This window comes from Meles meles, chromosome 6 (genome assembly GCF_922984935.1).
Source record: "Meles meles chromosome 6, mMelMel3.1 paternal haplotype, whole genome shotgun sequence".
NCBI classification, from domain to species: Eukaryota; Metazoa; Chordata; class Mammalia; order Carnivora; family Mustelidae; genus Meles; species Meles meles.
This window is the reverse complement of record NC_060071.1, coordinates 19,754,931-19,768,019: the sequence shown is the minus strand read 5'-3', so window position 1 is coordinate 19,768,019 and position 13,089 is coordinate 19,754,931. Positions and strand designations below refer to the sequence as shown.

The window sequence follows — 13,089 nt, the reverse complement described above, 5'->3', positions numbered from 1 at the left end:
TCTTTCCCCACCTCCGTGCAGCCTTCTGACCTTCCTCAGTTAAGCAGCCCCAAATGACAGCCCAGTGCTGGCCTCTCTTTCTGGAGATTCCGCAGAGGGACCCCAGCTGGTTTTCTTGGGTGCTTAGTGTCGCTTTGCTCTTGGATCTTCGGTGTAAGCAATGCCAGGTGTGCTGGGCATGGCCGTTGGTGCTGAAGGCCACAGGCATGCTTTGCTCCATTCACAAGCCAGGATGCTTTTTTGCTAAGAGCAAATCTGAGCATGACCCTGGTGCATTTTCTAGGTGAGACTTTCTGACAATAGGGCCATGCCCTTATGTCTCGCATACTTGGAAAGACAAAAGTAAGCAGCAGGGCTCCTAGAGTGAGGGAGGTCTGGGCCAAAGGTCTGGGTCTCTCTATTGCAGGGACCATGGGATCCCTGAGGCCTGTAGGCTGCCCGGTGGTGTTAACATTTTAAAATTAGTTTCCGATATTAAAAACTTGGGAGAGCTCTTGTAGAATCTGAGTATTAGCTTCTCTAGAAGTGTTCAGGAGATCTGGCAGAACTGGGTCCCCTGAGTTTGCACCTACCTACGTCCTCCCTGTCATGGGGTCCCTGCCCGGGTCCTGTGGGCATGGAGAGTACCTCTCCCAACTGGAGACCAACCATGTCACAGAGCAGTTAGCGGGCAGCAGGGACACATGGCACGAGCCCGTCCTCACTTTCAGATTGCCACACAGGTGGTGGGGAGCAGCCTTGGGGGCTGGGGTGTGGAGCTGGGCCCTGGACACATGGAGGGCAGCCTGGGGAGTGAGGCCAGGCCTCAAGCAGCCTCCCAACTCCAGTGGTCATCTTCCCTGGAAATAAACCCCACTGGCCTCTTTCTTGTCTCTTTGGCAAACTAGTTGTGGGCCTGATGGGTTCTCCTTTCATGGGAGGAAGGAAGGCCTGGTTCCAAGGACCAGCTCACCAAAGAGATGGTTGTTGAAGTGACTCAGGTTTTGTCTTCAGTTCTAGACTCTAAGTTCTTTAGGCTTTATTTGGGAACAGTTGGGGGGGGTTCTAGTTTCCTTGTATTGTGATTAAAATATTCTTTTTAAAAGATCCCTAATCACAAGTTCTCAGAAAGAGCTGGGAGTGTAGTCTACACTCCCACTGAGTGTACATCACTGAGCTGACCACATCACCCCCTCATCCCTCTTCATACCTCACGCCTCTGTCACTATTGCCGACTGCCCAACAGTGGTCTTCACAGGAAAGGGTCCCATTTGGAGTCAGGGGTTACACACAGTTGTCAGGGCTCTGTCGTGGGGTCAGGCCCAGGGTAAGGAGGGGGTAGGTACTCACCTGGGGCACAAAGCCTAAGGGATGGATGCCAGAAGAAAACTTAGTAGTCAAGGTAAATAACATTTTAATGCAATGTTTTAAAACTTGAAATTAATAAAATCCGCAGTGAGCAAAAGGTCAAAAATTTAAAGAAAGCTGGGCTCAGCCTCACTGACTTTTCCTTGGCCTCGGGCTCCAGGATAGCTTCACACAGCACTGTTCCTAACTGTCGTGGGGTCTAGAAGGGTTCCTCAACATTCTCTTGACTTTTGTGACCTTGACACTTGCCAGGGTCAGGCCAGTTATATTGTGGAAGTTCCCTCCATTGGGGATTTGTCTGCTGTTTGCTCATGGTGACATTTGGGTTCTGGACTTGGGGCCACTGTGTCCGACCCCACAACCCCTTTCAGTTTGCCTCATTGCTGGTGGCATGCTTACTGATCACCTGGTTGAGGGGCTTTGTCCACCTGTCAGGTTTCTCTTTTCCCTTTTATACATCAGTAAATATTTTGCGGAGAGGTACTTTGAGACTATGTAAAAATAGCCAATTTGTATAAAGCTTGGGTTTTGTTAATCAGTATATCTGTATGGATTCATGGTTTCCTATTTTATTCTTGGACTGTAACCTACCAGAGCGATTACTTATTTTGATTCTCAGCTGGTCCCTGGTTTGGCCTGTGGATATCTTTCAAGTCTGGCTCCTGTGTACTGGGGATACGTCTCCAGAGTTCTTTGACCTGTTTCTCGCTCTCTTGCCAAAACGTGGTACTAGAGATTCTTCTAGCACTTTCCCTGCCCTGACTCTTGAGTCTGCTGTTTAAAAGCCCTGGTTCCTTTGAGTACAAAATGGTACTTAGAAGCCAAGACCCGGGCTCTGGGTGGGTTCACTGCTGTTGGGGGCTGTTCGCTGCTCCAGGCCTGCCCAGCAAGGAGAGATGGGCATGTGTCTGTCTGTCTGTCTGTCTGTCTATCTTGAAAACTAAATTCACATGGCTATCCAATTCCAATCCCACACCACAGAGTTCTTTCCAGTTTCCTTCTCTAGCAGTGAGAAAATGCTCTCATTGCCCCAGTGTGTTAACCGTATTTGATCCTTCTCCCGGTGGGTAACCAGGACACATGTGTTCTGCTTACATCTCACCGTGTAGACGTGCTTCTCCCCAACTTGGGCTCTGACACCCAGACTGGGCTGCCCCCTCCCAGCGTGGACACCTTCCCTCCCCTCCGCCCCCCACTCTGGGCCACCCCAGGTATCCCTCCGTGCCCTCCCCACATGCACCCAAAGCTATACTGTGCCCCTCATGGCTTTAGGATTGAATTTTTTTTAGGAGCAGGAACCTGACTTTTTATTTTTCAGTCAAAATGAAGCAAAAACTAAATACAAAAGGAGGGTTGGGCTCAGAAATCTGGTAAAATGACTAGTTCCAGACAGCTGTAAAGAAACCTTTAACCAGGAAATGGTTTAAAAGGAAGATCTTCAGAGTCAAGATTGCAGTGTTTTTCAGATGGCTCTTTGCAGATGCTACAGGTAGAGGTCGAGGTGTATAAATTAGACTTCCTCATAGGAGGCCAGACCGTTTCGTTTGGCAACTTCAGGGAAGAGAAAAAATGAAGGTTGCTAAGTAAAAATTAATGATTTTTCAGGAATTTGTAGGAAGGTGAGCGGCTTAATTGAAGGATCTGGGTAGATGTGTGTTGAAGAAAGCAATTTTAGGTGACTAGGAAATTGTGCAATAATCTTAACTTGGGTCAGAATTGTAATTATTGCAGTAACAAAATGTCGCTATGTGTATTATGTTACTGAAATGGGAAGGAAGCTTTTTTTTTTTTTTTTTAATGCTTAAAAAATAACAACAAAATGTTCATTCTCCCTCTCTGGACTTCCTTAATTATAAATACCAGGTAACTCAGGGCTAAACATAGACTCAGTGGCCATCTATATTTATAACTTTCTTCAAGTAGGAGTCACCAGAGCAAGACAGAGTTAATTTCATGTGTAGGTTTTTATAGGCTCTCATTAGTTACCTTTTCCTTAAGCAGACCCAGGGAGATCAGTAATATTATATAACTGAACTCTGATGCCTGTGACTTTGAAACATAGACCCTTCTCCCCAAAGCCAAAAGCTCCCCCAGAAGATGCTGGCCGGGAAGCCCAGCAGCGCCAGAAGCCGGCACGTGGCAGTGGCGAGAGGACCGGGCTTGGAACATCTGTTTCCAGCCAAGGGCAGGCTCTGGGAGTGATAAAGTGAAGAGGTTTTTTTGTTGTTGTTTTGGGTTTTTTTGTTTTTTTGTTTTTTTGTTTTTTTTTGCAAAGGCAGAAATCTCCTCTACAGCCCATTCATTTCTGAGACCTTGAATTGTGACATCTCGTGGCGGCTTATCAGCTGTTCCTGAGAGGCGGATTTAACCGTGGGAGCCTGGGGAAGTGGGGTGGCATTTTTGTGCACTGACCAAAGCATGCACTTAGCCAACTCCCCCCCCAACCCCCTCCCAACCCAGCTTGCTGACTTGAGGACTTAGGGAACTGCACCTGCGTCTGAGGTCACGTTCACTAGAGGGCCGAGTGGGCGGGTGGAACAATCCGATGTCATTTGGGGTGGATTTGGCGTGCTCCTCAGTGACTTGCTGCAAATCAAATGTAATATATTAGATGGGGCTCTACAGCATGCCTTAGGAGCTGCAAAGAATGACGGTGACAGGTCATCCTTTTCTTCAGGAAGGCAGCGTGCCTCTGCTCGTTTCCAGCACCTGCAGATCCCTCGGCCCTCACACCTGCCCTATGTAAGCGCTGATCTGAAGCTAGATACACTCAGATTTACAAGGTAAAGAAAAGAAAACAGGACACGAGAGGCTCTTCCTGTAAACATCCCCAGCCCAGGCCTCTCCCGCATCACACTTGGCTTCTGCCCCTTCCTTGTTGGGCTTTGCAAGATGTTTACCCTCATGCCACCTGTAGTCCTCGCTCGAGAGGCTTCCTCTGTGAGGCCGGTTAACTTGCCATGAAAGAAGGGGGCCAGGCCACTTGGACGGAGTGCAGAGTCCTGCGTGGCCTGCCCCTCTCTGCCTGCACCTGTGGGAGCTCAGATGCGTTGCCCGGGGCCCAGCCCAGGCCACACAGCTGGTAGATGGTCTGCCTGACTCACAGCCTCAGGACTGTCCTGGGAGGGGGGCTAGAGAGACAAGACAGCAGTTGCACAGCTGGGAGGCATGGGGTCTTAGTTGGCCCCAGGGCCACGGTGGACAACTATATATAGGGGGAAAGGGGAAGATGTGTGTGTCCTTCTGGTGTCACTTGAAGTCTGTTGATTTCACCGAACATTTTTTGAGTTCCTGCCACCCTCCTGACATTGTCAGCGTTCTGAGGTTTTATAGACAAAACTGCCTTTGAGAGCTTACAGTGGAGGGATGGAGGGAGGGTGGGTTATGGCAGCAACCAGAGCAGACCTGAGCCTGGGAAGTCTGGGAGGGCTTCCTGGAGGCAGCGATAGCTCAGAGGATGGTTGAAAACATCCTCTGATGTGTGAAGGGGCTGGGACAAGCCGGCTCAGAGGTGTGAAACAGCAGGTGACAGCAAAGTCCCTTACACACAGCAGCATCACCGGAGAACAGAGGTGATGTCAGCAGGGCCCGGCCCGTGGCCAGAGAGGCGGCGTGGCCCAGGGGTAGAGATCTTTGTGTGCTCCGTGAGGGGCCGAGGCTTCCTCCACTGAGAGGAGGCAGAACTGGGGTGGGAATGGCAGTGTAATGGGGAGGAAGAGAGCCAGACACCAGGGACCTGCATAGGGCAATGGGCAACGTACCCACATGGCCCAAATAGGGCAGTGGGGTTCAGCCAGGCTTGAGAACCCTTCAACCCTCCACAAATGGAGGAGATGATGCCATTCAGCAAGATAAGGGACTCCTCGGGAGGAGGAGCAGATCTGGAAGAAGGTTGGGGGGGGTGGACAGAAGACCCTGAGCCCAGGATGGCTGCTCTCGTCGAGTCATCTGGGACCCGCACGTCACTGGGGCTGCCCCCCCACACCCTGCTGGGAACAAGGAGATGAAGATGGCCAGGGTCTGGCCTGGGCTCCCAAGCACTCAGATTATAGAGCACAGGTGCTCAGGACCCATGCGGGTGGGAACGGCTTTGCAGAGGAGCCGGTGCTCAGCCGAGTCTGGAAGGCTGGTGGGGATTGGCCGGGCAAGGGAGGCACAGCCTCCTAGAAAGGGGTTCGACACAGTCCCTGGATGCAGCCCTGCGTCTCCCAGGGAGAGGTTTCAGAGCCCACATGTGCAGCAGCAGCTGGAACCCCAAGAACTGGAAACTTCATCTGATTGGGGGGACGGGGGCGGGCAGGGGGCTGGGCCTTGGCTGCTGTGCTCAGGCTGTTAGCTGACCCTGACCCAGGACTTCTGAATTAGGGCAGTTAGCAGTGGGCTCAGGAATCCACGTGGCTCTAAGAGCTGTGGGAAAACCGAAGACTTTCATGGTTGTGTTTCAGAGCCATTTACTGGGGAATCTTACTTACACATGCCCACACAACTGTATACCCACACACATGCATACACACTCCTACATCCATATATGTACACACACATACACCTGGATACATACGCATGTACACACTCACATTCACACACATGTACATGCATGCGTGTGCACATATTTGAATACATACATACACGGACTCACATTCAGATACATAAATGCTCATAGAGGAGCACCTGGGTGGCTCAGTGGGTTAAAGCCTCTGCCTTCGGCTCAGGTCATGATCCCAGGGTCCTGGGATGGAGCCACACATCGGGCTCTCTGCTCAGCAGGGAGCCTGCTTCCCCCTCTCTCTCTCTGCCTGCCTCTCTGCCTACTTGTGATTTCTCTCTGTCAAATAAATAAATAAATAAATAAAATCTTTTAAAAATGCCCATAGAAATATATAAGCACACATATCCACATGTACGTATGCACACTTACACTCACGTACGGGTGTAATGGGATGGATACATGGCTGGAATATAATATTCCTTGAAATGTCCTTGAAATTCCATGTCCTTGAAATGAAGAACAGTGGACGCTGGTTGAGCCATTTGGCCCTGTGCGAACAAACCTGCTGCTCGGGATGAGAACCAAGGCAAGTGGAGTCCCCCATGGCCACTGCTGCCAGAAATGTGTCAAGAGGCGAAGGGGTGATGGTTGTGAGTGTGAACCCTGAGGTCAGATCTGACGGTGCTACTTTCTATTTTTTTTTTTTTTTTAAAGATTTATTTATTTGACAGATAGAGATCACAAGTAGGCAAGTAGGCAGAGAGGCAGGCAGAGAGGCAGGCAGAGAGAGAGAGAGAGGAGGAAGCAGGCTCCCAGCCAAGCAGAGAGCCCGATGCGGGGCTCGATCCCAGGACCCTGGGATCATGACCTGAGCCGAAGGCAGAGGCTTTAACCCGCTGAGCCACCCAGGCGCCCCTGACGGTGCTACTTTCTAAAGATGCAGTCTTCCTTAACCACGTGGTGCCTCAGTTTCCCCAAATGCAAGGTGAGGATAATCAGAGCCTCTACTGCATCGGGCTGTTGTGAGAATCAAACAGGGGAATGCATCGAAATGTGAGCTTCCTGCCTGGGACGCAGGGAGTGCTCAGCAGGGTCAGCAGCTCCTGCTGTGAGCCGGGGGGCACCCAGTAAAAGTTGGGGACCCCCAGTGGCTGGGAGGCAGGAGAAGGAGGGAGACTTGCTGTTACCTGCGAACTCTCTGTGCCTTTGTGGTGTTCATATTTTGTACCGTATGCATACATTAGCTAGACTTTTTTTTTTTTTAAGTCTAATAGAGTACCCTGTTAGGAGAAACCATGCTCCACTCTTTTCGCTGTGGGTTCTTTGATCTCATTTCTTGCAGTGCTCTGGCCCAGAACATTTAGCAGGGTTTTTAATGATATTTTAATGATGTTACCAATTTTATCAACTAAATGTGTATAATTACATATCACTGTTGAGTAAAGAGACATGAGCATTCCATATTCAGCAGACTGTCATTTTCTTGGATGGGGCACTGAGGGACTGGCTCTAATTAAGGCATCGTGAAAATACACGGACAAGGAAGAGAAAAGGTACTTATGGGAATTTTATGTTATGCCTTGGAAAAACGAAAAGACCCCTTGTCGACTAGAGATCAGCTTCATCGATGGAGAGCCAGTTGAGGGTCTGGAAGGGCTCAGAGCTGAGCAGGACAGGGAGGCAGCCTGGGATGCTGGGGGAAGAGTTTCTCTTCCGTTCTCAAGTTGGGGAACGAAGGGGGGTCCGCCAGGGCCCTCAAACAGTGGTATTCCCTGGGAGCCCCTGCACGCCGTGTTCATAAAGGCAATTTGCTTCCATCCCAGCTCAGGACGTGGTCCACAGAGCATGTTAGCGGTGATCACGGGAGCTTGGAAGTTCTGGTGTAAACACCGGCCCAGGCCATAGCACAGCATGGCAGCGTGGGATGCCAGGCCTGCCAAGGCCAGAGGATGAGCTACGGACTCTAGTTCAGAAATCAAATCAAAATAAGGATATTCCCTCACTGAGGAGATTACCGTGGGTTAAAAAAAAGTCTATGCTGGGGCGCCTGGGTGGCTCAGTGGGTTAAGCCTCTACCTTCGGCTCAGGTCATGATCTCAGGGTCCTGGGATTGAGCCCCACATCGGGCTCTCTGCTCTGTGGGGAGCCTGCTTCCCCCTCTCTCTCTCTGTCTGCCTTTCTGCCTACTTGTGATCTCTCTCTCTCTGTCCAATAAATAAATGAAATCTTAAAAAAAAAAGTCTATGCTGTCCCCGTTTTTCTGTTCATTCTTAGGATTCTCGCTCTTGCCATTTTGACCCCTGAAGGTGTATCAGAAGTCCCCTGAAGGTGTATCAGAAGTGTTGTAATCATTCTAAACCCCAATTTGTGTATCTTTAGGTCATTTGGTGTCAGATATGGTCACTTACCGATCTATGGGCTGCGAGGGGAAATTGCTGTTATTGAGGATAATGATTGGGCTTCACTCCCTGGGCCTGTTTTCCCATCTGTAAAATGGAGCCATGCCCGTGGTTCTTTCCCATACCCTTATCTGTAGGTCAGGGCCACAGAGCAATCAGGTGTCCCTAATGTTGAACCAAGCCAGTGGCCATGTCCCCAGTGACCCTGCTTGAGAATGGGGGCTTTCCAGTCCACAACCCCACCATCCTGAATGTGCCCAATCTTACCTGATCACGGCAGCTCAGCAGGGTCAGGCCTGGTTAGGGCTTGGATGGGAAAATGGGGGCTTCCCAGCCATCCTGTCCTCTTAGCTCCTCTAGGCACCCAGAAATCTTAAGGAACAACTCTCCAAGTTGGGAGGGGCAGACTTGGGGTCAACCCTGCTGTGGCAGGGGAGCCGAGGACCAGAGAAGGACTTCGATGGGATGGGGGAGGAGGAGGGAGGAAGAAACAGCTATACGGTAAATGCTGCATCAGCCAAGCCGAGATGACTTTCACTGGGCGGTGAGGTGCACCCATTTCCTGCTGTGTCACCCCTTTATCCTTTCTGGCCTTCTGCTTGTGATAGAAACCTCATATTCCTGACCCCTGCCCTATGCCAGGGGAGGGCCATGGCAGAGGGCAGTAGAACGTGAGTCAAACAGATGAGAGAGTCCTCCTGGGTCATCAGACAAGGAGGGTACCTGGAGAAAGGTCAGCTCAGTGACCAAATGAGGCGCTGCTGGTGGGGGGACGGCAGCTGTGCCTGTGTTTCTAAGCAGAGCCCCTCGGCATGTGGCCGGGTGGTCCCCCGCCTATGGAGAAGCCATGCTCATTGTCAGAGCCTTTACTGGACTCCCAAAATACGCCCAGCAGCAAATGCTCTAGATCATAGGTTGGCAGACTTTTTCTGTAAAGTCCGCGTGTAAAATGTTTTAGGCCTGGGGGTCAGAGGGTCTTGGTAGCTACTCCACAATTCTGCCATCTTAATATGATAGTGGTCAAGGGCAGAGGATCAGTGAATGGGGGTGGCTGTGCCCTAGTAAAGTTTGACTGATAAAAACACAAGGCGTATATATGGCCCAAAGTATTGAAAGCAGGGTCATGAACACGTTTGCACACCCATATTCATAGCCGCATTATTCACGATAGCCGAAGGGAGGAAGCAATCCATGTGCCCATTAATGGATGAATGGATATGCAGAATGTGGCATACACAGACAAGGGAATATTATTCAGCCTTAAAAAGGAAAAAAGGGGGGCGCCTGGGTGGCTCAGTGGGTTAAGCCACTGCCTTCGGCTCAGGTCAGGATCTCAGGGTCCTGGGATCAAGTCCCGCATCGGGCTCTCTGCTCAGCAGGGAGCCTGCTTCCCTCTCTCTCTCTCTCTGCTTGCCTCTCTACTTGTGATCTCTCTCTGTCAAATAAATAAATAAAATCTTTAAAAAAAAAAAAAAGGAAAAAAGGGGCACCTGGGTGGCTTAGTCATTAAGCGTCTGCCTTCAGCACCAGTCATGATCCCAGGGTCCTGGGATCAAGCCCCACATCAGGCTCCCTGCTCATCAAGAAGCCTGCTTCTCCCTCTTACTACCCCCCTGCTTATGTTCCCTTTCTTTCTGTCTCTCTGTCAAATACATAAAATAAAAATAAAATAAAGGAATGACAAATGCCACGGCCTGGATGAGCCTTGAGCACATCACGTTTAGGGAAATAAGCCCGTCACAAAAGCACAAATGGTTCTACTCATACGAGCTGTCTCAAGCTATTAGAAATTAGAATGGCAGGGAGTGGGAAGTAAGAGTTAGTGAGATGTGTGGCAGTTCAGTCTGGGAAGATGAGAAAGTTCTGGAGACCGATGGTGGTGGTGGGCACATCCCACTGTGGACATACTCAGCGGCACTCAGCTGCCTGCATGCTTAAAAATTGTTAATGTGGTCAACGGAATGTGTATTTTACCACCCCCAAAAATAAGATAAATAGGAGGTAGACCAGATTTGGCCCATGGGCCATGGTTTTCTGCTCAGTACTCTCAATAAATTGTTATTTTATTAACCACAGCATCTCTACAGGCTTTGGGAGGACTCTTGTAGCCCTACCTTGGGGGCATCGCGTTAATCTGGTCTGTAGACAAGGCACACGCCCTAGGGAGTCAAGGCTCTCACAATGTCAAGATTCCCTCCTGAGGATCTGGGCTCTTCTTCCCTCATGGCAATCCCAGTATCAGGTGACACGCGGCCCTGAATTACACTATCTGGCCTCGAGTCTTTGGTTGTGAGGAAGGAATATGGCTATTCCCCACCCCCTCAATCCTACTGCGTAAGGACCCAGAGGGTGGAAAGGGGCACCCAGACTCACAGAGGGACCCCTCAGCTGCTTTCAGATTTATGAACACCCAATGCACTGACCCCCTTGCCTATTTTTTTTTTTTTTCTGAAACACAGTCCAGCTTCTTCTGCGGCTAGCTTTGTAAGGGCAGGAGGACAGCCTTGGCTGGTATCCCCTTTTCCTCTGTATTGGGAGTGGTCCTTCCCAGACCCTCAGCCCCCATGTTGGGCTGGACATAAGTTTCCAAACAGATGCAGCCTTGGTCACTGCTGCCACTTGGGCCAGTCAGTACTATGGGGGAGTATCACTCCTTCCAAAGGATTGCTCAAGCAGAACGGCTCCCGTTAGCTCAGACCCTTGGAGCTGTTGCTAAGGGTGGTCACGGTGGCTCAGAGGCAGGGAGCTGACTAGCCTCGGGGTTGGCTGCCTCTGGTCTGGCCCGGTTGCCCTAAGGCCAGGTGCCGCCCCAAGAGGGCTTTGCTTAGGGTCAGCAGCTCTGCAAGCCATCCATCCCTTTGCCAGCAAATTTGATTCACTCCTGAGTTTCTCCACATCCCTGAATGGGAATTGACTTGAATGCCCGGAGTTAAAAGACCAGAAGTTGTGAAACATCTCCCAGGGATGGAGGCAGCTTAGAAGCAAACAGGCTGATTAAATACAGCTCGAAGGTAAGACTCCATTATTGCTTCTGGTTCTAAATCACAGCTCTGACGTGCGTGAGGAGGAGCCTTTGACATATATGGCAATTAACTTGGTTGAAGAAGTGAGCGAGGTGAATTATCTGTAGGAGAAATAGAAGTGCTTTTGTGCCAAACAGGGCCAAAATCATGAGGTTTATGATTGCTGAAAAAAAATGCCTCGAGGTAGAAAACGAAATGAGAACGTGCATTGCGGAAAACCATTTACTGAACACTTGCGACCTGCTGGGCAGTCTGCTAGCTCTTTCTAGATTTATGTCATTGAAGTCTTAGAACAACCCTTCAAGATAGTAGTTACTGTTTTCACAAGGAAACTAAGACCCTGAGAGGGTCTTATGCCCAGGTCACCCCGCAGGAGTGGGTCAAGTTAGAAAGCAGATGCAGATTTGGCAAAATCTTAAGCATCCTGGTCCCAATCTCCAGTTGCCATGGAGAAGAGCCAGCCAGAGAATCCCACCCAGCTCCCCACACCAGCCAGCACTGGTTGAGACCCACCGGGTTCTAGGCACAATACAGATGAACACATGGGAGCAAGCTTAAGTGAAAAAAGAGAATTTTTATTTCAAGGACAAAGGGCTATCTCCTGCCACTTGGGAACAGGAAGGAGCCAGGCTGCCCGGGAAGGCTGGAAATGAGGGCGGAAGTGCTGGAGGACTCCTTGTGGAAAGATGTGGAAATGGCCACTCAGAGCACCCACATCCCTCCGGGTCTCTCCCCGGGCCAGTCAACCCTCATGGGGTCAGGTCGCAGCAGACGCAGTGGCTTGAGTGGGGCGGTGTAGCCAAGGGTGGTTGTGAGCTGCGCAGACTTTAGTAATTCTAAACTCCAGTGGTTAGGCCGTTTGATCCCCATTTTACACAAAAGGAGTCAAGATTCAAGGGAGACAAATGCCCTTACCCAAGCTCACATGGCCAGTGCTGGTGAAGGTTGGGGGAGGACAGGTTTGAACCAGGTTTGTCTCAGAAGCACCACGTATGTGCCGCTCTAGACTACAAATTGTCCGAAATTCGTCCTTTGACCAGAATCTGGAAAAGAAACTAGGATGGATTAGGCTGGGAAAGGCAACTTGGAAGTCTATGTAATGTTCCATCCAGTCTCATTTAAAAAGCTCTGCTTTCAAGGACGGTGACCAACAGGCTAGTTCCAACAACCAGGTTACGTCCGAACAAGAACAGGTCTTCCGAGAACAATGTCCTGATACTCAAGGGTCACTGAGGCACGAGGGTCCGGCTGTCCTGAAGGCCACATCCATTGCTTCTCTTGGTTCTGTCCAGCCCTCAAGCTGGAATCTGTCTCGGCAAAACACCCCTGGCAGAAAATTGGGACACCCTGGGGGTTTGGATGTTCTCATCTGACCTTTTCACAATCCCCAAGCAGATGGACCCGCGTGTTTCCTTTGGCTCCCTTGTTGCGCTTGGGAGCAAACGTTCATTCTTAGATATTTCAGTTTACCCGCGGGGTGGGGAGGACGGAGTTTGTTTATAAATGAATATTTTGGTGCAGGCCTGACTTGACACTAACTTAGCTACTTCAGGGATGCTTGACCCTAAATGAACATTAATTCTTGTCTGCAAACCTTGGCCAAGAGAGTACACATTTTAAACGCTATAAACTCGCCACAGGACTTGGAGGAGCGTGTGCTTCCTTGAAAATACTGCCCTGCGTTGTTTATCCCAAAAGGGATTATCTGAATCCACCTTTGTGTTTGTAAACACTGAATATAGGCCAAAGAGATGAGTGGGGAAACATAATGGAGTGTATGTTTCCTTTGGGAGCAGAATGAGTCACCCAGAGACGGGGAAGATTTTTGTGGGAT

General features: G+C 50.1%; 1 protein-coding gene across 2 annotated transcripts in view; it reads left to right on the top strand.

Annotated features, from left to right (window-relative positions):
* Positions 1-13,089, top strand: part of PCSK6 (proprotein convertase subtilisin/kexin type 6) — a 181,846-nt gene that overhangs the window by 34,841 nt on the left and 133,916 nt on the right. The gene's annotated exons all lie outside the window — the stretch shown is intronic.